Here is a 22745-nt window from a genome sequence, read left to right on the forward strand (position 1 = left end):
AAGCACACAAAAGATCAATATCGGCAAGGTAGTGTGGCCGAGCGGTCTAAGGCGCTGGATTTAGGCTCCAGTCTCTTTGGAGGCGTGGGTTCAAATCCCACCACTGCCAGTCTGCAACTTCTATCTTGCCTCACAGGCCTCTTGTGGATCTCCTACGTCCCTTCATCAACAAGAAAGCTCAAATACTTCTCTTTTCCTCCATCAGCTTGCACAACAACATGAATGAGGCGTACCCAGCACCACACTTTCTTTCACCGCTACAAAGGAATACAGTTTAGAAAAAAAAAGTGCTTAAAATGGCTTAAGACCTTTACATGCACTTTTCCACTGGATTCTGACAATGTGCCACAGCTCATAACTCCTGGCTGTGGAGGACCTTTTGACAGCAACAGTGGCAACAGATAGGACTTTCTACAAAGTAAACAGGGCAAAGATCTCATTTAGATTACTGAGGTGAGATCTGCCCCTATTACCCAATAGTAGGCAAATGTTTCCTCTCAATTGTAGGTGAATGGCATTTTAGGTATACGTGCAATAGCATCTATTCCAGTGCTACGGGCTACATTGTACATTGTACGTAAGTGGACAATTGTGATTTTTTTAGACAGGTGACATTACTTTTGCATAAAAGCTGATACATTAACTACGTGGGCAGTTAGGGGTTTGAGAGGATGTCTTTTATTGTACGCCAGGCCAAAGCAGGCTTTCTCAACCAGGGTTCCCTGGAAGCCCAAGCTTCCTTCAGGACTTTTCAGGGGTTCCCTGGCATTTTCCCCACTTGCCCCAGTAAGGTCGGTTTCCTTGAGATGCAAAAATTATTTGAAGGCTTCCTCCAGGGTCTCATGATGGGAATACACCATGAGATTTTTTGGCAGATAGTTGGTTCGATAGATAATTTAATGCATATCCGATCTGATTTTCGATCGGAAAATCGATCGGGAAAAGCGATCGGACAGTAGGTGCTGCACTCAGTGGTATCAGAGCAATGGAACAAAAGTCAGTACTGTTATGCGTTCTTCCTTATGGAACTGAGAATGGCTGCCAACATGCAGCATATCCCCAGATGATAACCTGTTGACGGCACAGTAATTAACCGCTTAACCTTTGACTCTTGAAAAACGTGTCTTAAAGCACGCAAGAGTAGACATCCGCAGGGTAGTGTGGCCGAGCGGTCTAAGGCGCTGGATTAAGGCTCCAGTCTCCTCGGAGGCGTGGGTTCAAATCCCACCACTGCCAGCCTTTAACTTCTCGCTTGCTTGACAAGGATGTACTATGTAGGAAAGATAAGGCCTCAGCTCCTCTGGTTTTAACACTTGCTCAAATACTTGTCCAAGCTTATACATCAGGGCCACTTGAGGAGCTTATCTTGGTCAGAAATTAATGGATTAGTCTTCTCAAATGTAACATTTGAGAAGACTAATCCATTGATTCTGCTGTGGCATAGAGTGCTTTACCTGCACTTTCCTAGGTGCTGTCATCAGAGGCATAGAACCAAAGCCAGTACTGTCAAGTGTTTTCTCTTTCCGCGGTAATGAGAATAGGTGCATACATGCAGCATGTCCCCAGTTGATTACTTGTTGATGGCACAATAATGAACCACTCAACATTCCACTCATACAAACCTCATTTTAAAAGCACACAAAAGATCGATATCGGCAAGGTAGTGTGGCCGAGCGGTCTAAGGCGCTGGATTTAGGCTCCAGTCTCTTTGGAGGCGTGGGTTCAAATCCCACCACTGCCAGTCTGCAACTTCTATCTTGCCTCACAGGCCTCTTGTGGATCTCCTACGTCCCTTCATCAACAAGAAAGCTCAAATACTTCTCTTTTCCTCCATCAGCTTGCACAACAACATGAATGAGGCGTACCCAGCACCACACTTTCTTTCACCGCTACAAAGGAATACAGTTTAGAAAAAAAAAGTGCTTAAAATGGCTTAAGACCTTTACATGCACTTTTCCACTGGATTCTGACAATGTGCCACAGCTCATAACTCCTGGCTGTGGAGGACCTTTTGACAGCAACAGTGGCAACAGATAGGACTTTCTACAAAGTAAACAGGGCAAAGATCTCATTTAGATTACTGAGGTGAGATCTGCCCCTATTACCCAATAGTAGGCAAATGTTTCCTCTCAATTGTAGGTGAATGGCATTTTAGGTATACGTGCAATAGCATCTATTCCAGTGCTACGGGCTACATTGTACATTGTACGTAAGTGGACAATTGTGATTTTTTTAGACAGGTGACATTACTTTTGCATAAAAGCTGATACATTAACTACGTGGGCAGTTAGGGGTTTGAGAGGATGTCTTTTATTGTACGCCAGGCCAAAGCAGGTTTTCTCAACCAGGGTTCCCTGGAAGCCCAAGCTTCCTTCAGGACTTTTCAGGGGTTCCCTGGCATTTTCCCCACTTGCCCCAGTAAGGTCGGTTTCCTTGAGATGCAAAAATTATTTTAAGGCTTCCTCCAGGGTCTCATGATGGGAATACACCATGAGATTTTTTGGCAGATAGTTGGTTCGATAGATAATTTAATGCATATCCGATCTGATTTTCGATCGAAAAATCGATCGGGAAAAGCGATCGGACAGTAGGTGCTGCACTCAGTGGTATCAGAGCAATGGAACAAAAGTCAGTACTGTTATGCGTTCTTCCTTATGGAACTGAGAATGGCTGCCAACATGCAGCATATCCCCAGATGATAACCTGTTGACGGCACAGTAATTAACCGCTTAACCTTTGACTCTTGAAAAACGTGTCTTAAAGCACGCAAGAGTAGACATCCGCAGGGTAGTGTGGCCGAGCGGTCTAAGGCGCTGGATTAAGGCTCCAGTCTCCTCGGAGGCGTGGGTTCAAATCCCACCACTGCCAGCCTTTAACTTCTCGCTTGCTTGACAAGGATGTACTATGTAGGAAAGATAAGGCCTCAGCTCCTCTGGTTTTAACACTTGCTCAAATACTTGTCCAAGCTTATACATCAGGGCCACTTGAGGAGCTTATCTTGGTCAGAAATTAATGGATTAGTCTTCTCAAATGTAGCATTTGAGAAGACTAATCCATTGATTCTGCTGTGGCATAGAGTGCTTTACCTGCACTTTCCTAGGTGCTGTCATCAGAGGCATAGAACCAAAGCCAGTACTGTCAAGTGTTTTCTCTTTCCGCGGTAATGAGAATAGGTGCATACATGCAGCATGTCCCCAGTTGATTACTTGTTGATGGCACAATAATGAACCACTCAACATTCCACTCATACAAACCTCATTTTAAAAGCACACAAAAGATCAATATCGGCAAGGTAGTGTGGCCGAGCGGTCTAAGGCGCTGGATTTAGGCTCCAGTCTCTTTGGAGGCGTGGGTTCAAATCCCACCACTGCCAGTCTGCAACTTCTATCTTGCCTCACAGGCCTCTTGTGGATCTCCTACGTCCCTTCATCAACAAGAAAGCTCAAATACTTCTCTTTTCCTCCATCAGCTTGCACAACAACATGAATGAGGCGTACCCAGCACCACACTTTCTTTCACCGCTACAAAGGAATACAGTTTAGAAAAAAAAAGTGCTTAAAATGGCTTAAGACCTTTACATGCACTTTTCCACTGGATTCTGACAATGTGCCACAGCTCATAACTCCTGGCTGTGGAGGACCTTTTGACAGCAACAGTGGCAACAGATAGGACTTTCTACAAAGTAAACAGGGCAAAGATCTCATTTAGATTACTGAGGTGAGATCTGCCCCTATTACCCAATAGTAGGCAAATGTTTCCTCTCAATTGTAGGTGAATGGCATTTTAGGTATACGTGCAATAGCATCTATTCCAGTGCTACGGGCTACATTGTACATTGTACGTAAGTGGACAATTGTGATTTTTTTAGACAGGTGACATTACTTTTGCATAAAAGCTGATACATTAACTACGTGGGCAGTTAGGGGTTTGAGAGGATGTCTTTTATTGTACGCCAGGCCAAAGCAGGTTTTCTCAACCAGGGTTCCCTGGAAGCCCAAGCTTCCTTCAGGACTTTTCAGGGGTTCCCTGGCATTTTCCCCACTTGCCCCAGTAAGGTCGGTTTCCTTGAGATGCAAAAATTATTTGAAGGCTTCCTCCAGGGTCTCATGATGGGAATACACCATGAGATTTTTTGGCAGATAGTTGGTTCGATAGATAATTTAATGCATATCCGATCTGATTTTCGATCGAAAAATCGATCGGGAAAAGCGATCGGACAGTAGGTGCTGCACTCAGTGGTATCAGAGCAATGGAACAAAAGTCAGTACTGTTATGCGTTCTTCCTTATGGAACTGAGAATGGCTGCCAACATGCAGCATATCCCCAGATGATAACCTGTTGACGGCACAGTAATTAACCGCTTAACCTTTGACTCTTGAAAAACGTGTCTTAAAGCACGCAAGAGTAGACATCCGCAGGGTAGTGTGGCCGAGCGGTCTAAGGCGCTGGATTAAGGCTCCAGTCTCCTCGGAGGCGTGGGTTCAAATCCCACCACTGCCAGCCTTTAACTTCTCGCTTGCTTGACAAGGATGTACTATGTAGGAAAGATAAGGCCTCAGCTCCTCTGGTTTTAACACTTGCTCAAATACTTGTCCAAGCTTATACATCAGGGCCACTTGAGGAGCTTATCTTGGTCAGAAATTAATGGATTAGTCTTCTCAAATGTAACATTTGAGAAGACTAATCCATTGATTCTGCTGTGGCATAGAGTGCTTTACCTGCACTTTCCTAGGTGCTGTCATCAGAGGCATAGAACCAAAGCCAGTACTGTCAAGTGTTTTCTCTTTCCGCGGTAATGAGAATAGGTGCATACATGCAGCATGTCCCCAGTTGATTACTTGTTGATGGCACAATAATGAACCACTCAACATTCCACTCATACAAACCTCATTTTAAAAGCACACAAAAGATCGATATCGGCAAGGTAGTGTGGCCGAGCGGTCTAAGGCGCTGGATTTAGGCTCCAGTCTCTTTGGAGGCGTGGGTTCAAATCCCACCACTGCCAGTCTGCAACTTCTATCTTGCCTCACAGGCCTCTTGTGGATCTCCTACGTCCCTTCATCAACAAGAAAGCTCAAATACTTCTCTTTTCCTCCATCAGCTTGCACAACAACATGAATGAGGCGTACCCAGCACCACACTTTCTTTCACCGCTACAAAGGAATACAGTTTAGAAAAAAAAAGTGCTTAAAATGGCTTAAGACCTTTACATGCACTTTTCCACTGGATTCTGACAATGTGCCACAGCTCATAACTCCTGGCTGTGGAGGACCTTTTGACAGTAACAGTGGCAACAGATAGGACTTTCTACAAAGTAAACAGGGCAAAGATCTCATTTAGATTACTGAGGTGAGATCTGCCCCTATTACCCAATAGTAGGCAAATGTTTCCTCTCAATTGTAGGTGAATGGCATTTTAGGTATACGTGCAATAGCATCTATTTCAGTGCTACGGGCTACATTGTACATTGTACGTAAGTGGACAATTGTGATTTTTTTAGACAGGTGACATTACTTTTGCATAAAAGCTGATACATTAACTACGTGGGCAGTTAGGGGTTTGAGAGGATGTCTTTTATTGTACGCCAGGCCAAAGCAGGTTTTCTCAACCAGGGTTCCCTGGAAGCCCAAGCTTCCTTCAGGACTTTTCAGGGGTTCCCTGGCATTTTCCCCACTTGCCCCAGTAAGGTCGGTTTCCTTGAGATGCAAAAATTATTTTAAGGCTTCCTCCAGGGTCTCATGATGGGAATACACCATGAGATTTTTTGGCAGATAGTTGGTTCGATAGATAATTTAATGCATATCCGATCTGATTTTCGATCGAAAAATCGATCGGGAAAAGCGATCGGACAGTAGGTGCTGCACTCAGTGGTATCAGAGCAATGGAACAAAAGTCAGTACTGTTATGCGTTCTTCCTTATGGAACTGAGAATGGCTGCCAACATGCAGCATATCCCCAGATGATAACCTGTTGACGGCACAGTAATTAACCGCTTAACCTTTGACTCTTGAAAAACGTGTCTTAAAGCACGCAAGAGTAGACATCCGCAGGGTAGTGTGGCCGAGCGGTCTAAGGCGCTGGATTAAGGCTCCAGTCTCCTCGGAGGCGTGGGTTCAAATCCCACCACTGCCAGCCTTTAACTTCTCGCTTGCTTGACAAGGATGTACTATGTAGGAAAGATAAGGCCTCAGCTCCTCTGGTTTTAACACTTGCTCAAATACTTGTCCAAGCTTATACATCAGGGCCACTTGAGGAGCTTATCTTGGTCAGAAATTAATGGATTAGTCTTCTCAAATGTAGCATTTGAGAAGACTAATCCATTGATTCTGCTGTGGCATAGAGTGCTTTACCTGCACTTTCCTAGGTGCTGTCATCAGAGGCATAGAACCAAAGCCAGTACTGTCAAGTGTTTTCTCTTTCCGCGGTAATGAGAATAGGTGCATACATGCAGCATGTCCCCAGTTGATTACTTGTTGATGGCACAATAATGAACCACTCAACATTCCACTCATACAAACCTCATTTTAAAAGCACACAAAAGATCGATATCGGCAAGGTAGTGTGGCCGAGCGGTCTAAGGCGCTGGATTTAGGCTCCAGTCTCTTTGGAGGCGTGGGTTCAAATCCCACCACTGCCAGTCTGCAACTTCTATCTTGCCTCACAGGCCTCTTGTGGATCTCCTACGTCCCTTCATCAACAAGAAAGCTCAAATACTTCTCTTTTCCTCCATCAGCTTGCACAACAACATGAATGAGGCGTACCCAACACCACACTTTCTTTCACCGCTACAAAGGAATACAGTTTAGAAAAAAAAAGTGCTTAAAATGGCTTAAGACCTTTACATGCACTTTTCCACTGGATTCTGACAATGTGCCACAGCTCATAACTCCTGGCTGTGGAGGACCTTTTGACAGTAACAGTGGCAACAGATAGGACTTTCTACAAAGTAAACAGGGCAAAGATCTCATTTAGATTACTGAGGTGAGATCTGCCCCTATTACCCAATAGTAGGCAAATGTTTCCTCTCAATTGTAGGTGAATGGCATTTTAGGTATACGTGCAATAGCATCTATTTCAGTGCTACGGGCTGCATTGTACATTGTACGTAAGTGGACAATTGTGATTTTTTTAGACAGGTGACGTTACTTTTGCATAAAAGCTGATACATTAACTACGTGGGCAGTTAGGGGTTTGAGAGGATGTCTTTTATTGTACGCCAGGCCAAAGCAGGTTTTCTCAACCAGGGTTCCCTGGAAGCCCAAGCTTCCTTCAGGACTTTTCAGGGGTTCCCTGGCATTTTCCCCACTTGCCCCAGTAAGGTCGGTTTCCTTGAGATGCAAAAATTATTTTAAGGCTTCCTCCAGGGTCTCATGATGGGAATACACCATGAGATTTTTTGGCAGATAGTTGGTTCGATAGATAATTTAATGCATATCCGATCTGATTTTCGATCGAAAAATCGATCGGGAAAAGCGATCGGACAGTAGGTGCTGCACTCAGTGGTATCAGAGCAATGGAACAAAAGTCAGTACTGTTATGCGTTCTTCCTTATGGAACTGAGAATGGCTGCCAACATGCAGCATATCCCCAGATGATAACCTGTTGACGGCACAGTAATTAACCGCTTAACCTTTGACTCTTGAAAAACGTGTCTTAAAGCACGCAAGAGTAGACATCCGCAGGGTAGTGTGGCCGAGCGGTCTAAGGCGCTGGATTAAGGCTCCAGTCTCCTTGGAGGCGTGGGTTCAAATCCCACCACTGCCAGCCTTTAACTTCTCGCTTGCTTGACAAGGATGTACTATGTAGGAAAGATAAGGCCTCAGCTCCTCTGGTTTTAACACTTGCTCAAATACTTGTCCAAGCTTATACATCAGGGCCACTTGAGGAGCTTATCTTGGTCAGAAATTAATGGATTAGTCTTCTCAAATGTAGCATTTGAGAAGACTAATCCATTGATTCTGCTGTGGCATAGAGTGCTTTACCTGCACTTTCCTAGGTGCTGTCATCAGAGGCATAGAACCAAAGCCAGTACTGTCAAGTGTTTTCTCTTTCCGCGGTAATGAGAATAGGTGCATACATGCAGCATGTCCCCAGTTGATTACTTGTTGATGGCACAATAATGAACCACTCAACATTCCACTCATACAAACCTCATTTTAAAAGCACACAAAAGATCGATATCGGCAAGGTAGTGTGGCCGAGCGGTCTAAGGCGCTGGATTTAGGCTCCAGTCTCTTTGGAGGCGTGGGTTCAAATCCCACCACTGCCAGTCTGCAACTTCTATCTTGCCTCACAGGCCTCTTGTGGATCTCCTACGTCCCTTCATCAACAAGAAAGCTCAAATACTTCTCTTTTCCTCCATCAGCTTGCACAACAACATGAATGAGGCGTACCCAGCACCACACTTTCTTTCACCGCTACAAAGGAATACAGTTTAGAAAAAAAAAGTGCTTAAAATGGCTTAAGACCTTTACATGCACTTTTCCACTGGATTCTGACAATGTGCCACAGCTCATAACTCCTGGCTGTGGAGGACCTTTTGACAGCAACAGTGGCAACAGATAGGACTTTCTACAAAGTAAACAGGGCAAAGATCTCATTTAGATTACTGAGGTGAGATCTGCCCCTATTACCCAATAGTAGGCAAATGTTTCCTCTCAATTGTAGGTGAATGGCATTTTAGGTATACGTGCAATAGCATCTATTCCAGTGCTACGGGCTACATTGTACATTGTACGTAAGTGGACAATTGTGATTTTTTTAGACAGGTGACATTACTTTTGCATAAAAGCTGATACATTAACTACGTGGGCAGTTAGGGGTTTGAGAGGATGTCTTTTATTGTACGCCAGGCCAAAGCAGGTTTTCTCAACCAGGGTTCCCTGGAAGCCCAAGCTTCCTTCAGGACTTTTCAGGGGTTCCCTGGCATTTTCCCCACTTGCCCCAGTAAGGTCGGTTTCCTTGAGATGCAAAAATTATTTTAAGGCTTCCTCCAGGGTCTCATGATGGGAATACACCATGAGATTTTTTGGCAGATAGTTGGTTCGATAGATAATTTAATGCATATCCGATCTGATTTTCGATCGAAAAATCGATCGGGAAAAGCGATCGGACAGTAGGTGCTGCACTCAGTGGTATCAGAGCAATGGAACAAAAGTCAGTACTGTTATGCGTTCTTCCTTATGGAACTGAGAATGGCTGCCAACATGCAGCATATCCCCAGATGATAACCTGTTGACGGCACAGTAATTAACCGCTTAACCTTTGACTCTTGAAAAACGTGTCTTAAAGCACGCAAGAGTAGACATCCGCAGGGTAGTGTGGCCGAGCGGTCTAAGGCGCTGGATTAAGGCTCCAGTCTCCTCGGAGGCGTGGGTTCAAATCCCACCACTGCCAGCCTTTAACTTCTCGCTTGCTTGACAAGGATGTACTATGTAGGAAAGATAAGGCCTCAGCTCCTCTGGTTTTAACACTTGCTCAAATACTTGTCCAAGCTTATACATCAGGGCCACTTGAGGAGCTTATCTTGGTCAGAAATTAATGGATTAGTCTTCTCAAATGTAGCATTTGAGAAGACTAATCCATTGATTCTGCTGTGGCATAGAGTGCTTTACCTGCACTTTCCTAGGTGCTGTCATCAGAGGCATAGAACCAAAGCCAGTACTGTCAAGTGTTTTCTCTTTCCGCGGTAATGAGAATAGGTGCATACATGCAGCATGTCCCCAGTTGATTACTTGTTGATGGCACAATAATGAACCACTCAACATTCCACTCATACAAACCTCATTTTAAAAGCACACAAAAGATCGATATCGGCAAGGTAGTGTGGCCGAGCGGTCTAAGGCGCTGGATTTAGGCTCCAGTCTCTTTGGAGGCGTGGGTTCAAATCCCACCACTGCCAGTCTGCAACTTCTATCTTGCCTCACAGGCCTCTTGTGGATCTCCTACGTCCCTTCATCAACAAGAAAGCTCAAATACTTCTCTTTTCCTCCATCAGCTTGCACAACAACATGAATGAGGCGTACCCAGCACCACACTTTCTTTCACCGCTACAAAGGAATACAGTTTAGAAAAAAAAAGTGCTTAAAATGGCTTAAGACCTTTACATGCACTTTTCCACTGGATTCTGACAATGTGCCACAGCTCATAACTCCTGGCTGTGGAGGACCTTTTGACAGCAACAGTGGCAACAGATAGGACTTTCTACAAAGTAAACAGGGCAAAGATCTCATTTAGATTACTGAGGTGAGATCTGCCCCTATTACCCAATAGTAGGCAAATGTTTCCTCTCAATTGTAGGTGAATGGCATTTTAGGTATACGTGCAATAGCATCTATTCCAGTGCTACGGGCTACATTGTACATTGTACGTAAGTGGACAATTGTGATTTTTTTAGACAGGTGACATTACTTTTGCATAAAAGCTGATACATTAACTACGTGGGCAGTTAGGGGTTTGAGAGGATGTCTTTTATTGTACGCCAGGCCAAAGCAGGTTTTCTCAACCAGGGTTCCCTGGAAGCCCAAGCTTCCTTCAGGACTTTTCAGGGGTTCCCTGGCATTTTCCCCACTTGCCCCAGTAAGGTCGGTTTCCTTGAGATGCAAAAATTATTTTAAGGCTTCCTCCAGGGTCTCATGATGGGAATACACCATGAGATTTTTTGGCAGATAGTTGGTTCGATAGATAATTTAATGCATATCCGATCTGATTTTCGATCGAAAAATCGATCGGGAAAAGCGATCGGACAGTAGGTGCTGCACTCAGTGGTATCAGAGCAATGGAACAAAAGTCAGTACTGTTATGCGTTCTTCCTTATGGAACTGAGAATGGCTGCCAACATGCAGCATATCCCCAGATGATAACCTGTTGACGGCACAGTAATTAACCGCTTAACCTTTGACTCTTGAAAAACGTGTCTTAAAGCACGCAAGAGTAGACATCCGCAGGGTAGTGTGGCCGAGCGGTCTAAGGCGCTGGATTAAGGCTCCAGTCTCCTCGGAGGCGTGGGTTCAAATCCCACCACTGCCAGCCTTTAACTTCTCGCTTGCTTGACAAGGATGTACTATGTAGGAAAGATAAGGCCTCAGCTCCTCTGGTTTTAACACTTGCTCAAATACTTGTCCAAGCTTATACATCAGGGCCACTTGAGGAGCTTATCTTGGTCAGAAATTAATGGATTAGTCTTCTCAAATGTAGCATTTGAGAAGACTAATCCATTGATTCTGCTGTGGCATAGAGTGCTTTACCTGCACTTTCCTAGGTGCTGTCATCAGAGGCATAGAACCAAAGCCAGTACTGTCAAGTGTTTTCTCTTTCCGCGGTAATGAGAATAGGTGCATACATGCAGCATGTCCCCAGTTGATTACTTGTTGATGGCACAATAATGAACCACTCAACATTCCACTCATACAAACCTCATTTTAAAAGCACACAAAAGATCGATATCGGCAAGGTAGTGTGGCCGAGCGGTCTAAGGCGCTGGATTTAGGCTCCAGTCTCTTTGGAGGCGTGGGTTCAAATCCCACCACTGCCAGTCTGCAACTTCTATCTTGCCTCACAGGCCTCTTGTGGATCTCCTACGTCCCTTCATCAACAAGAAAGCTCAAATACTTCTCTTTTCCTCCATCAGCTTGCACAACAACATGAATGAGGCGTACCCAGCACCACACTTTCTTTCACCGCTACAAAGGAATACAGTTTAGAAAAAAAAAGTGCTTAAAATGGCTTAAGACCTTTACATGCACTTTTCCACTGGATTCTGACAATGTGCCACAGCTCATAACTCCTGGCTGTGGAGGACCTTTTGACAGCAACAGTGGCAACAGATAGGACTTTCTACAAAGTAAACAGGGCAAAGATCTCATTTAGATTACTGAGGTGAGATCTGCCCCTATTACCCAATAGTAGGCAAATGTTTCCTCTCAATTGTAGGTGAATGGCATTTTAGGTATACGTGCAATAGCATCTATTCCAGTGCTACGGGCTACATTGTACATTGTACGTAAGTGGACAATTGTGATTTTTTTAGACAGGTGACATTACTTTTGCATAAAAGCTGATACATTAACTACGTGGGCAGTTAGGGGTTTGAGAGGATGTCTTTTATTGTACGCCAGGCCAAAGCAGGTTTTCTCAACCAGGGTTCCCTGGAAGCCCAAGCTTCCTTCAGGACTTTTCAGGGGTTCCCTGGCATTTTCCCCACTTGCCCCAGTAAGGTCGGTTTCCTTGAGATGCAAAAATTATTTTAAGGCTTCCTCCAGGGTCTCATGATGGGAATACACCATGAGATTTTTTGGCAGATAGTTGGTTCGATAGATAATTTAATGCATATTCGATCTGATTTTCGATCGAAAAATCGATCGGGAAAAGCGATCGGACAGTAGGTGCTGCACTCAGTGGTATCAGAGCAATGGAACAAAAGTCAGTACTGTTATGCGTTCTTCCTTATGGAACTGAGAATGGCTGCCAACATGCAGCATATCCCCAGATGATAACCTGTTGACGGCACAGTAATTAACCGCTTAACCTTTGACTCTTGAAAAACGTGTCTTAAAGCACGCAAGAGTAGACATCCGCAGGGTAGTGTGGCCGTGCGGTCTAAGGCGCTGGATTAAGGCTCCAGTCTCCTCGGAGGCGTGGGTTCAAATCCCACCACTGCCAGCCTTTAACTTCTCGCTTGCTTGACAAGGATGTACTATGTAGGAAAGATAAGGCCTCAGCTCCTCTGGTTTTAACACTTGCTCAAATACTTGTCCAAGCTTATACATCAGGGCCACTTGAGGAGCTTATCTTGGTCAGAAATTAATGGATTAGGCTTCTCAAATGTAGCATTTGAGAAGACTAATCCATTGATTCTGCTGTGGCATAGAGTGCTTTACCTGCACTTTCCTAGGTGCTGTCATCAGAGGCATAGAACCAAAGCCAGTACTGTCAAGTGTTTTCTCTTTCCGCGGTAATGAGAATAGGTGCATACATGCAGCATGTCCCCAGTTGATTACTTGTTGATGGCACAATAATGAACCACTCAACATTCCACTCATACAAACCTCATTTTAAAAGCACACAAAAGATCGATATCGGCAAGGTAGTGTGGCCGAGCGGTCTAAGGCGCTGGATTTAGGCTCCAGTCTCTTTGGAGGCGTGGGTTCAAATCCCACCACTGCCAGTCTGCAACTTCTATCTTGCCTCACAGGCCTCTTGTGGATCTCCTACGTCCCTTCATCAACAAGAAAGCTCAAATACTTCTCTTTTCCTCCATCAGCTTGCACAACAACATGAATGAGGCGTACCCAGCACCACACTTTCTTTCACCGCTACAAAGGAATACAGTTTAGAAAAAAAAAGTGCTTAAAATGGCTTAAGACCTTTACATGCACTTTTCCACTGGATTCTGACAATGTGCCACAGCTCATAACTCCTGGCTGTGGAGGACCTTTTGACAGCAACAGTGGCAACAGATAGGACTTTCTACAAAGTAAACAGGGCAAAGATCTCATTTAGATTACTGAGGTGAGATCTGCCCCTATTACCCAATAGTAGGCAAATGTTTCCTCTCAATTGTAGGTGAATGGCATTTTAGGTATACGTGCAATAGCATCTATTCCAGTGCTACGGGCTACATTGTACATTGTACGTAAGTGGACAATTGTGATTTTTTTAGACAGGTGACATTACTTTTGCATAAAAGCTGATACATTAACTACGTGGGCAGTTAGGGGTTTGAGAGGATGTCTTTTATTGTACGCCAGGCCAAAGCAGGTTTTCTCAACCAGGGTTCCCTGGAAGCCCAAGCTTCCTTCAGGACTTTTCAGGGGTTCCCTGGCATTTTCCCCACTTGCCCCAGTAAGGTCGGTTTCCTTGAGATGCAAAAATTATTTTAAGGCTTCCTCCAGGGTCTCATGATGGGAATACACCATGAGATTTTTTGGCAGATAGTTGGTTCGATAGATAATTTAATGCATATCCGATCTGATTTTCGATCGAAAAATCGATCGGGAAAAGCGATCGGACAGTAGGTGCTGCACTCAGTGGTATCAGAGCAATGGAACAAAAGTCAGTACTGTTATGCGTTCTTCCTTATGGAACTGAGAATGGCTGCCAACATGCAGCATATCCCCAGATGATAACCTGTTGACGGCACAGTAATTAACCGCTTAACCTTTGACTCTTGAAAAACGTGTCTTAAAGCACGCAAGAGTAGACATCCGCAGGGTAGTGTGGCCGAGCGGTCTAAGGCGCTGGATTAAGGCTCCAGTCTCCTCGGAGGCGTGGGTTCAAATCCCACCACTGCCAGCCTTTAACTTCTCGCTTGCTTGACAAGGATGTACTATGTAGGAAAGATAAGGCCTCAGCTCCTCTGGTTTTAACACTTGCTCAAATACTTGTCCAAGCTTATACATCAGGGCCACTTGAGGAGCTTATCTTGGTCAGAAATTAATGGATTAGTCTTCTCAAATGTAGCATTTGAGAAGACTAATCCATTGATTCTGCTGTGGCATAGAGTGCTTTACCTGCACTTTCCTAGGTGCTGTCATCAGAGGCATAGAACCAAAGCCAGTACTGTCAAGTGTTTTCTCTTTCCGCGGTAATGAGAATAGGTGCATACATGCAGCATGTCCCCAGTTGATTACTTGTTGATGGCACAATAATGAACCACTCAACATTCCACTCATACAAACCTCATTTTAAAAGCACACAAAAGATCGATATCGGCAAGGTAGTGTGGCCGAGCGGTCTAAGGCGCTGGATTTAGGCTCCAGTCTCTTTGGAGGCGTGGGTTCAATTCCCACCACTGCCAGTCTGCAACTTCTATCTTGCCTCACAGGCCTCTTGTGGATCTCCTACGTCCCTTCATCAACAAGAATGCTCAAATACTTCTCTTTTCCTCCATCAGCTTGCACAACAACATGAATGAGGCGTACCCAGCACCACACTTTCTTTCACCGCTACAAAGGAATACAGTTTAGAAAAAAAAAGTGCTTAAAATGGCTTAAGACCTTTACATGCACTTTTCCACTGGATTCTGACAATGTGCCACAGCTCATAACTCCTGGCTGTGGAGGACCTTTTGACAGCAACAGTGGCAACAGATAGGACTTTCTACAAAGTAAACAGGGCAAAGATCTCATTTAGATTACTGAGGTGAGATCTGCCCCTATTACCCAATAGTAGGCAAATGTTTCCTCTCAATTGTAGGTGAATGGCATTTTAGGTATACGTGCAATAGCATCTATTCCAGTGCTACGGGCTACATTGTACATTGTACGTAAGTGGACAATTGTGATTTTTTTAGACAGGTGACATTACTTTTGCATAAAAGCTGATACATTAACTACGTGGGCAGTTAGGGGTTTGAGAGGATGTCTTTTATTGTACGCCAGGCCAAAGCAGGTTTTCTCAACCAGGGTTCCCTGGAAGCCCAAGCTTCCTTCAGGACTTTTCAGGGGTTCCCTGGCATTTTCCCCACTTGCCCCAGTAAGGTCGGTTTCCTTGAGATGCAAAAATTATTTTAAGGCTTCCTCCAGGGTCTCATGATGGGAATACACCATGAGATTTTTTGGCAGATAGTTGGTTCGATAGATAATTTAATGCATATTCGATCTGATTTTCGATCGAAAAATCGATCGGGAAAAGCGATCGGACAGTAGATGCTGCACTCAGTGGTATCAGAGCAATGGAACAAAAGTCAGTACTGTTATGCGTTCTTCCTTATGGAACTGAGAATGGCTGCCAACATGCAGCATATCCCCAGATGATAACCTGTTGACGGCACAGTAATTAACCGCTTAACCTTTGACTCTTGAAAAACGTGTCTTAAAGCACGCAAGAGTAGACATCCGCAGGGTAGTGTGGCCGAGCGGTCTAAGGCGCTGGATTAAGGCTCCAGTCTCCTCGGAGGCGTGGGTTCAAATCCCACCACTGCCAGCCTTAAACTTCTCGCTTGCTTGACAAGGATGTACTATGTAGGAAAGATAAGGCCTCAGCTCCTCTGGTTTTAACACTTGCTCAAATACTTGTCCAAGCTTATACATCAGGGCCACTTGAGGAGCTTATCTTGGTCAGAAATTAATGGATTAGTCTTCTCAAATGTAGCATTTGAGAAGACTAATCCATTGATTCTGCTGTGGCATAGAGTGCTTTACCTGCACTTTCCTAGGTGCTGTCATCAGAGGCATAGAACCAAAGCCAGTACTGTCAAGTGTTTTCTCTTTCCGCGGTAATGAGAATAGGTGCATACATGCAGCATGTCCCCAGTTGATTACTTGTTGATGGCACAATAATGAACCACTCAACATTCCACTCATACAAACCTCATTTTAAAAGCACACAAAAGATCGATATCGGCAAGGTAGTGTGGCCGAGCGGTCTAAGGCGCTGGATTTAGGCTCCAGTCTCTTTGGAGGCGTGGGTTCAAATCCCAGTCTGCAACTTCTATCTTGCCTCACAGGCCTCTTGTGGATCTCCTACGTCCCTTCATCAACAAGAAAGCTCAAATACTTCTCTTTTCCTCCATCAGCTTGCACAACAACATGAATGAGGCGTACCCAGCACCACACTTTCTTTCACCGCTACAAAGGAATACAGTTTAGAAAAAAAAAGTGCTTAAAATGGCTTAAGACCTTTACATGCACTTTTCCACTGGATTCTGACAATGTGCCACAGCTCATAACTCCTGGCTGTGGAGGACCTTTTGACAGCAACAGTGGCAACAGATAGGACTTTCTACAAAGTAAACAGGGCAAAGATCTCATTTAGATTACTGAGGTGAGATCTGCCCCTATTACCCAATAGTAGGCAAATGTTTCCTCTCAATTGTAGGTGAATGGCATTTTAGGTATACGTGCAATAGCATCTATTCCAGTGCTACGGGCTACATTGTACATTGTACGTAAGTGGACAATTGTGATTTTTTTAGACAGGTGACATTACTTTTGCATAAAAGCTGATACATTAACTACGTGGGCAGTTAGGGGTTTGAGAGGATGTCTTTTATTGTACGCCAGGCCAAAGCAGGTTTTCTCAACCAGGGTTCCCTGGAAGCCCAAGCTTCCTTCAGGACTTTTCAGGGGTTCCCTGGCATTTTCCCCACTTGCCCCAGTAAGGTCGGTTTCCTTGAGATGCAAAAATTATTTTAAGGCTTCCTCCAGGGTCTCATGATGGGAATACACCATGAGATTTTTTGGCAGATAGTTGGTTCGATAGATAATTTAATGCATATCTGATCTGATTTTCGATCGAAAAATCGATCGGGAAAAGCGATCGGACAGTAGGTGCTGCACTCAGTGGTATCAGAGCAATGGAACAAAAGTCAGTACTGTTATGCGTTCTTCCTTATGGAACTGAGAATGGCTGCCAACATGCAGCATATCCCCAGATGATAACCTGTTGACGGCACAGTAATTAACCGCTTAACCTTTGACTCTTGAAAAACGTGTCTTAAAGCACGCAAGAGTAGACATCCGCAGGGTAGTGTGGCCGAGCGGTTTAAGGCGCTGGATTAAGGCTCCAGTCTCCTCTGAGGCGTGGGTTCAAATCCCACCACTGCCAGCCTTTAACTTCTCGCTTGCTTGACAAGGATGTACTATGTAGGAAAGATAAGGCCTCAGCTCCTCTGGTTTTAACACTTGCTCAAATACTTGTCCAAGCTTATACATCAGGGCCACTTGAGGAGCTTATCTTGGTCAGAAATTAATGGATTAGTCTTCTCAAATGTAGCATTTGAGAAGACTAATCCATTGATTCTGCTGTGGCATAGAGTGCTTTACCTGCACTTTCCTAGGTGCTGTCATCAGAGGCATAGAACCAAAGCCAGTACTGTCAAGTGTTTTCTCTTTCCGCGGTAATGAGAATAGGTGCATACATGCAGCATGTCCCCAGTTGATTACTTGTTGATGGCACAATAATGAACCACTCAACATTCCACTCATACAAACCTCATTTTAAAAGCACACAAAAGATCGATATCGGCAAGGTAGTGTGGCCGAGCGGTCTAAGGCGCTGGATTTAGGCTCCAGTCTCTTTGGAGGCGTGGGTTCAAATCCCAGTCTGCAACTTCTATCTTGCCTCACAGGCCTCTTGTGGATCTCCTACGTCCCTTCATCAACAAGAAAGCTCAAATACTTCTCTTTTCCTCCATCAGCTTGCACAACAACATGAATGAGGCGTACCCAGCACCACACTTTCTTTCACCGCTACAAAGGAATACAGTTTAGAAAAAAAAAGTGCTTAAAATGGCTTAAGACCTTTACATGCACTTTTCCACTGGATTCTGACAATGTGCCACAGCTCATAACTCCTGGCTGTGGAGGACCTTTTGACAGCAACAGTGGCAACAGATAGGACTTTCTACAAAGTAAACAGGGCAAAGATCTCATTTAGATTACTGAGGTGAGATCTGCCCCTATTACCCAATAGTAGGCAAATGTTTCCTCTCAATTGTAGGTGAATGGCATTTTAGGTATACGTGCAATAGCATCTATTCCAGTGCTACGGGCTACATTGTACATTGTACGTAAGTGGACAATTGTGATTTTTTTAGACAGGTGACATTACTTTTGCATAAAAGCTGATACATTAACTACGTGGGCAGTTAGGGGTTTGAGAGGATGTCTTTTATTGTACGCCAGGCCAAAGCAGGTTTTCTCAACCAGGGTTCCCTGGAAGCCCAAGCTTCCTTCAGGACTTTTCAGGGGTTCCCTGGCATTTTCCCCACTTGCCCCAGTAAGGTCGGTTTCCTTGAGATGCAAAAATTATTTTAAGGCTTCCTCCAGGGTCTCATGATGGGAATACACCATGAGATTTTTTGGCAGATAGTTGGTTCGATAGATAATTTAATGCATATCCGATCTGATTTTCGATCGAAAAATCGATCGGGAAAAGCGATCGGACAGTAGGTGCTGCACTCAGTGGTATCAGAGCAATGGAACAAAAGTCAGTACTGTTATGCGTTCTTCCTTATGGAACTGAGAATGGCTGCCAACATGCAGCATATCCCCAGATGATAACCTGTTGACGGCACAGTAATTAACCGCTTAACCTTTGACTCTTGAAAAACGTGTCTTAAAGCACGCAAGAGTAGACATCCGCAGGGTAGTGTGGCCGAGCGGTTTAAGGCGCTGGATTAAGGCTCCAGTCTCCTCGGAGGCGTGGGTTCGAATCCCACCACTGCCAGCCTTTAACTTCTCGCTTGCTTGACAAGGATGTACTATGTAGGAAAGATAAGGCCTCAGCTCCTCTGGTTTTAACACTTGCTCAAATACTTGTCCAAGCTTATACATCAGGGCCACTTGAGGAGCTTATCTTGGTCAGAAATTAATGGATTAGTCTTCTCAAATGTAGCATTTGAGAAGACTAATCCATTGATTCTGCTGTGGCATAGAGTGCTTTACCTGCACTTTCCTAGGTGCTGTCATCAGAGGCATAGAACCAAAGCCAGTACTGTCAAGTGTTTTCTCTTTCCGCGGTAATGAGAATAGGTGCATACATGCAGCATGTCCCCAGTTGATTACTTGTTGATGGCACAATAATGAACCACTCAACATTCCACTCATACAAACCTCATTTTAAAAGCACACAAAAGATCGATATCGGCAAGGTAGTGTGGCCGAGCGGTCTAAGGCGCTGGATTTAGGCTCCAGTCTCTTTGGAGGCGTGGGTTCAAATCCCACCACTGCCAGTCTGCAACTTCTATCTTGCCTCACAGGCCTCTTGTGGATCTCCTACGTCCCTTCATCACCAAGAAAGCTCAAATACTTCTCTTTTCCTCCATCAGCTTGCACAACAACATGAATGAGGCGTACCCAGCACCACACTTTCTTTCACCGCTACAAAGGAATACAGTTTAGAAAAAAAAGTGCTTAAAATGGCTTAAGACCTTTACATGCACTTTTCCACTGGATTCTGACAATGTGCCACAGCTCATAACTCCTGGCTGTGGAGGACCTTTTGACAGCAACAGTGGCAACAGATAGGACTTTCTACAAAGTAAACAGGGCAAAGATCTCATTTAGATTACTGAGGTGAGATCTGCCCCTATTACCCAATAGTAGGCAAATGTTTCCTCTCAATTGTAGGTGAATGGCATTTTAGGTATACGTGCAATAGCATCTATTCCAGTGCTACGGGCTACATTGTACATTGTACGTAAGTGGACAATTGTGATTTTTTTAGACAGGTGACATTACTTTTGCATAAAAGCTGATACATAGAGTTGGGCCGAACCTCCGATTTTAGGTTCGCGAACCGGGTTCGCGAACTTTCGCGGAAGGTTCGGTTCGCGTTAAAGTTCGCGAACCACAATAGACTTCAATGGGGATGCGAACTTTGAAAAAAAAAAAATTATGCTGGCCACAAAAGTGATGGAAAAGATGTTTCAAGGGGTCTAACACCTGGAGGGGGGCATGGCGGAGTGGGATACATGCCAAAAGTCCCCGGGAAAAATCTGGATTTGACGCAAAGCAGCGTTTTAAGGGCAGAAATCACATTGAATGCTAAATGACAGGCCTAAAGTGCTTTAAAACATCTTGCATGTGTATACATCAATCAGGTAGTGTAATTAAGGTACTGCTTCACACTGACACACCAAACTGTTCACTGAACAGAACAGGTATGCAGTGGCGGGTTCACTGAACAGGTATGCAGTGGCAGGATCAATGAACAGGTATGCAGTGGCAGGATCACTGAACAGGTACGCAGTGGCAGGATCACTGAACAGGTATGCAGTGGCAGGATCAATGAACAGGTATGCAGTGGCAGGATCAATGAACAGGTATGCACTGGCAGGATCACTGAACAGGTATGCAGTGGCAGGATCAATGAACAGGTATGCAGTGGCAGGATCAATGAACAGGTATGCACTGGCAGGATCACTGAACAGGTATGCAGTGGCAGGATCAATGAACAGGTATGCAGTGGCAGGATCAATGAACAGGTATGCAGTGGCAGGATCAATGAACAGGTATGCACTGGCAGGATCACTGAACAGGTATGCAGTGGCAGGATCAATGAACAGGTATGCACTGGCAGGATCACTGAACAGGTATGCAGTGGCAGGATCAATGAACAGGTATGCACTGGCAGGATCACTGAACAAGTATGCAGTGGCAGGATCAATGAACAGGTATGCACTGGCAGGATCACTGAACAGGTATGCAGTGGCAGGATCAATGAACAGGTATGCAGTGGCAGGATCACTGAACAGGTATGCAGTGGCAGGATCACAGTACAGGTATGCAGTGGGCTGAGGGCTCACTGAACAGAACAGGTATGCAGCCAGGAAGAAGTTAAGCCTAACTAATCTTTCCCTATGAGAGACTGCAGCAGCTCGCCCTACTCTCACTAATGCAGGCACACGAGTGGCCATAACGGCCGCCGCTGCCTGCCTTATATAAGGGGGGGTGGGGCTCCAGGGGCTAGTGTAGCCTAATTGGCTACACTGGGCCTGCTGACTGTGATGTAGAGGGTCAAAGTTGACCCTCAGGTGCATTATGGGGCGAACCGATTTTTTGCGAACTTTTGCCGCAAAACGTTCGCGTGCGACACCCGCACGCGAACCACCTAAGTTCGCGCGAACCACGTTCGCCGGCGAACCGTTCGGCCCAACTCTACTGATACATTAACTACGTGGGCAGTTAGGGGTTTGAGAGGATGTCTTTTATTGTACGCCAGGCCAAAGCAGGTTTTCTCAACCAGGGTTCCCTGGAAGCCCAAGCTTCCTTCAGGACTTTTCAGGGGTTCCCTGGCATTTTCCCCACTTGCCCCAGTAAGGTCGGTTTCCTTGAGATGCAAAAATTATTTTAAGGCTTCCTCCAGGGTCTCATGATGGGAATACACCATGAGATTTTTTGGCAGATAGTTGGTTCGATAGATAATTTAATGCATATCCGATCTGATTTTCGATCGAAAAATCGATCGGGAAAAGCGATCGGACAGTAGGTGCTGCACTCAGTGGTATCAGAGCAATGGAACAAAAGTCAGTACTGTTATGCGTTCTTCCTTATGGAACTGAGAATGGCTGCCAACATGCAGCATATCCCCAGATGATAACCTGTTGACGGCACAGTAATTAACCGCTTAACCTTTGACTCTTGAAAAACGTGTCTTAAAGCACGCAAGAGTAGACATCCGCAGGGTAGTGTGGCCGAGCGGTCTAAGGCGCTGGATTAAGGCTCCAGTCTCCTCGGAGGCGTGGGTTCAAATCCCACCACTGCCAGCCTTTAACTTCTCGCTTGCTTGACAAGGATGTACTATGTAGGAAAGATAAGGCCTCAGCTCCTCTGGTTTTAACACTTGCTCAAATACTTGTCCAAGCTTATACATCAGGGCCACTTGAGGAGCTTATCTTGGTCAGAAATTAATGGATTAGTCTTCTCAAATGTAGCATTTGAGAAGACTAATCCATTGATTCTGCTGTGGCATAGAGTGCTTTACCTGCACTTTCCTAGGTGCTGTCATCAGAGGCATAGAACCAAAGCCAGTACTGTCAAGTGTTTTCTCTTTCCGCGGTAATGAGAATAGGTGCATACATGCAGCATGTCCCCAGTTGATTACTTGTTGATGGCACAATAATGAACCACTCAACATTCCACTCATACAAACCTCATTTTAAAAGCACACAAAAGATCGATATCGGCAAGGTAGTGTGGCCGAGCGGTCTAAGGCGCTGGATTTAGGCTCCAGTCTCTTTGGAGGCGTGGGTTCAAATCCCACCACTGCCAGTCTGCAACTTCTATCTTGCCTCACAGGCC

At 44.9% G+C, this 22745-nt stretch overlaps 27 non-coding genes across 27 annotated transcripts; all 27 read left to right on the forward strand.

Annotated features, from left to right (window-relative positions):
• Positions 1-27: 27 nt before the first annotated feature.
• On the forward strand, positions 28-109 carry TRNAL-UAG (transfer RNA leucine (anticodon UAG)). Its single transcript has one exon. It is a non-coding gene; the product is annotated as a tRNA-Leu (tRNA).
• A 1045-nt stretch (positions 110-1154) lies between these two features.
• Positions 1155-1236, forward strand: TRNAL-AAG (transfer RNA leucine (anticodon AAG)). Its single transcript has one exon. It is a non-coding gene; the product is annotated as a tRNA-Leu (tRNA).
• A 423-nt stretch (positions 1237-1659) lies between these two features.
• TRNAL-UAG (transfer RNA leucine (anticodon UAG)) lies at positions 1660-1741 on the forward strand. The gene has a single exon. It is a non-coding gene; the product is annotated as a tRNA-Leu (tRNA).
• A 1045-nt stretch (positions 1742-2786) lies between these two features.
• TRNAL-AAG (transfer RNA leucine (anticodon AAG)) lies at positions 2787-2868 on the forward strand. Its single transcript has one exon. It is a non-coding gene; the product is annotated as a tRNA-Leu (tRNA).
• Positions 2869-3291: 423 nt separating this feature from the next.
• TRNAL-UAG (transfer RNA leucine (anticodon UAG)) lies at positions 3292-3373 on the forward strand. The gene has a single exon. It is a non-coding gene; the product is annotated as a tRNA-Leu (tRNA).
• Positions 3374-4418: 1045 nt separating this feature from the next.
• On the forward strand, positions 4419-4500 carry TRNAL-AAG (transfer RNA leucine (anticodon AAG)). The gene has a single exon. It is a non-coding gene; the product is annotated as a tRNA-Leu (tRNA).
• A 423-nt stretch (positions 4501-4923) lies between these two features.
• Positions 4924-5005, forward strand: TRNAL-UAG (transfer RNA leucine (anticodon UAG)). Its single transcript has one exon. It is a non-coding gene; the product is annotated as a tRNA-Leu (tRNA).
• A 1045-nt stretch (positions 5006-6050) lies between these two features.
• TRNAL-AAG (transfer RNA leucine (anticodon AAG)) lies at positions 6051-6132 on the forward strand. Its single transcript has one exon. It is a non-coding gene; the product is annotated as a tRNA-Leu (tRNA).
• Positions 6133-6555: 423 nt separating this feature from the next.
• TRNAL-UAG (transfer RNA leucine (anticodon UAG)) lies at positions 6556-6637 on the forward strand. The gene has a single exon. It is a non-coding gene; the product is annotated as a tRNA-Leu (tRNA).
• Positions 6638-7682: 1045 nt separating this feature from the next.
• On the forward strand, positions 7683-7764 carry TRNAL-AAG (transfer RNA leucine (anticodon AAG)). Its single transcript has one exon. It is a non-coding gene; the product is annotated as a tRNA-Leu (tRNA).
• Positions 7765-8187: 423 nt separating this feature from the next.
• On the forward strand, positions 8188-8269 carry TRNAL-UAG (transfer RNA leucine (anticodon UAG)). Its single transcript has one exon. It is a non-coding gene; the product is annotated as a tRNA-Leu (tRNA).
• Positions 8270-9314: 1045 nt separating this feature from the next.
• TRNAL-AAG (transfer RNA leucine (anticodon AAG)) lies at positions 9315-9396 on the forward strand. Its single transcript has one exon. It is a non-coding gene; the product is annotated as a tRNA-Leu (tRNA).
• A 423-nt stretch (positions 9397-9819) lies between these two features.
• Positions 9820-9901, forward strand: TRNAL-UAG (transfer RNA leucine (anticodon UAG)). The gene has a single exon. It is a non-coding gene; the product is annotated as a tRNA-Leu (tRNA).
• Positions 9902-10946: 1045 nt separating this feature from the next.
• Positions 10947-11028, forward strand: TRNAL-AAG (transfer RNA leucine (anticodon AAG)). Its single transcript has one exon. It is a non-coding gene; the product is annotated as a tRNA-Leu (tRNA).
• A 423-nt stretch (positions 11029-11451) lies between these two features.
• Positions 11452-11533, forward strand: TRNAL-UAG (transfer RNA leucine (anticodon UAG)). The gene has a single exon. It is a non-coding gene; the product is annotated as a tRNA-Leu (tRNA).
• Positions 11534-12578: 1045 nt separating this feature from the next.
• On the forward strand, positions 12579-12660 carry TRNAL-AAG (transfer RNA leucine (anticodon AAG)). Its single transcript has one exon. It is a non-coding gene; the product is annotated as a tRNA-Leu (tRNA).
• Positions 12661-13083: 423 nt separating this feature from the next.
• TRNAL-UAG (transfer RNA leucine (anticodon UAG)) lies at positions 13084-13165 on the forward strand. Its single transcript has one exon. It is a non-coding gene; the product is annotated as a tRNA-Leu (tRNA).
• Positions 13166-14210: 1045 nt separating this feature from the next.
• Positions 14211-14292, forward strand: TRNAL-AAG (transfer RNA leucine (anticodon AAG)). The gene has a single exon. It is a non-coding gene; the product is annotated as a tRNA-Leu (tRNA).
• A 423-nt stretch (positions 14293-14715) lies between these two features.
• Positions 14716-14797, forward strand: TRNAL-UAG (transfer RNA leucine (anticodon UAG)). The gene has a single exon. It is a non-coding gene; the product is annotated as a tRNA-Leu (tRNA).
• A 1045-nt stretch (positions 14798-15842) lies between these two features.
• On the forward strand, positions 15843-15924 carry TRNAL-AAG (transfer RNA leucine (anticodon AAG)). Its single transcript has one exon. It is a non-coding gene; the product is annotated as a tRNA-Leu (tRNA).
• Positions 15925-16351: 427 nt separating this feature from the next.
• On the forward strand, positions 16352-16430 carry TRNAL-UAG (transfer RNA leucine (anticodon UAG)). The gene has a single exon. It is a non-coding gene; the product is annotated as a tRNA-Leu (tRNA).
• Positions 16431-17465: 1035 nt separating this feature from the next.
• Positions 17466-17547, forward strand: TRNAL-AAG (transfer RNA leucine (anticodon AAG)). Its single transcript has one exon. It is a non-coding gene; the product is annotated as a tRNA-Leu (tRNA).
• Positions 17548-17974: 427 nt separating this feature from the next.
• TRNAL-UAG (transfer RNA leucine (anticodon UAG)) lies at positions 17975-18053 on the forward strand. Its single transcript has one exon. It is a non-coding gene; the product is annotated as a tRNA-Leu (tRNA).
• A 1035-nt stretch (positions 18054-19088) lies between these two features.
• TRNAL-AAG (transfer RNA leucine (anticodon AAG)) lies at positions 19089-19170 on the forward strand. Its single transcript has one exon. It is a non-coding gene; the product is annotated as a tRNA-Leu (tRNA).
• A 423-nt stretch (positions 19171-19593) lies between these two features.
• TRNAL-UAG (transfer RNA leucine (anticodon UAG)) lies at positions 19594-19675 on the forward strand. The gene has a single exon. It is a non-coding gene; the product is annotated as a tRNA-Leu (tRNA).
• Positions 19676-22128: 2453 nt separating this feature from the next.
• TRNAL-AAG (transfer RNA leucine (anticodon AAG)) lies at positions 22129-22210 on the forward strand. The gene has a single exon. It is a non-coding gene; the product is annotated as a tRNA-Leu (tRNA).
• Positions 22211-22633: 423 nt separating this feature from the next.
• TRNAL-UAG (transfer RNA leucine (anticodon UAG)) lies at positions 22634-22715 on the forward strand. The gene has a single exon. It is a non-coding gene; the product is annotated as a tRNA-Leu (tRNA).
• The last annotated feature ends 30 nt before the right edge of the window (positions 22716-22745 follow it).

The sequence above is a fragment of the Hyperolius riggenbachi genome, chromosome 12, assembly GCF_040937935.1.
Source record: "Hyperolius riggenbachi isolate aHypRig1 chromosome 12, aHypRig1.pri, whole genome shotgun sequence".
In the NCBI taxonomy this organism is placed as follows: Eukaryota; Metazoa; Chordata; class Amphibia; order Anura; family Hyperoliidae; genus Hyperolius; species Hyperolius riggenbachi.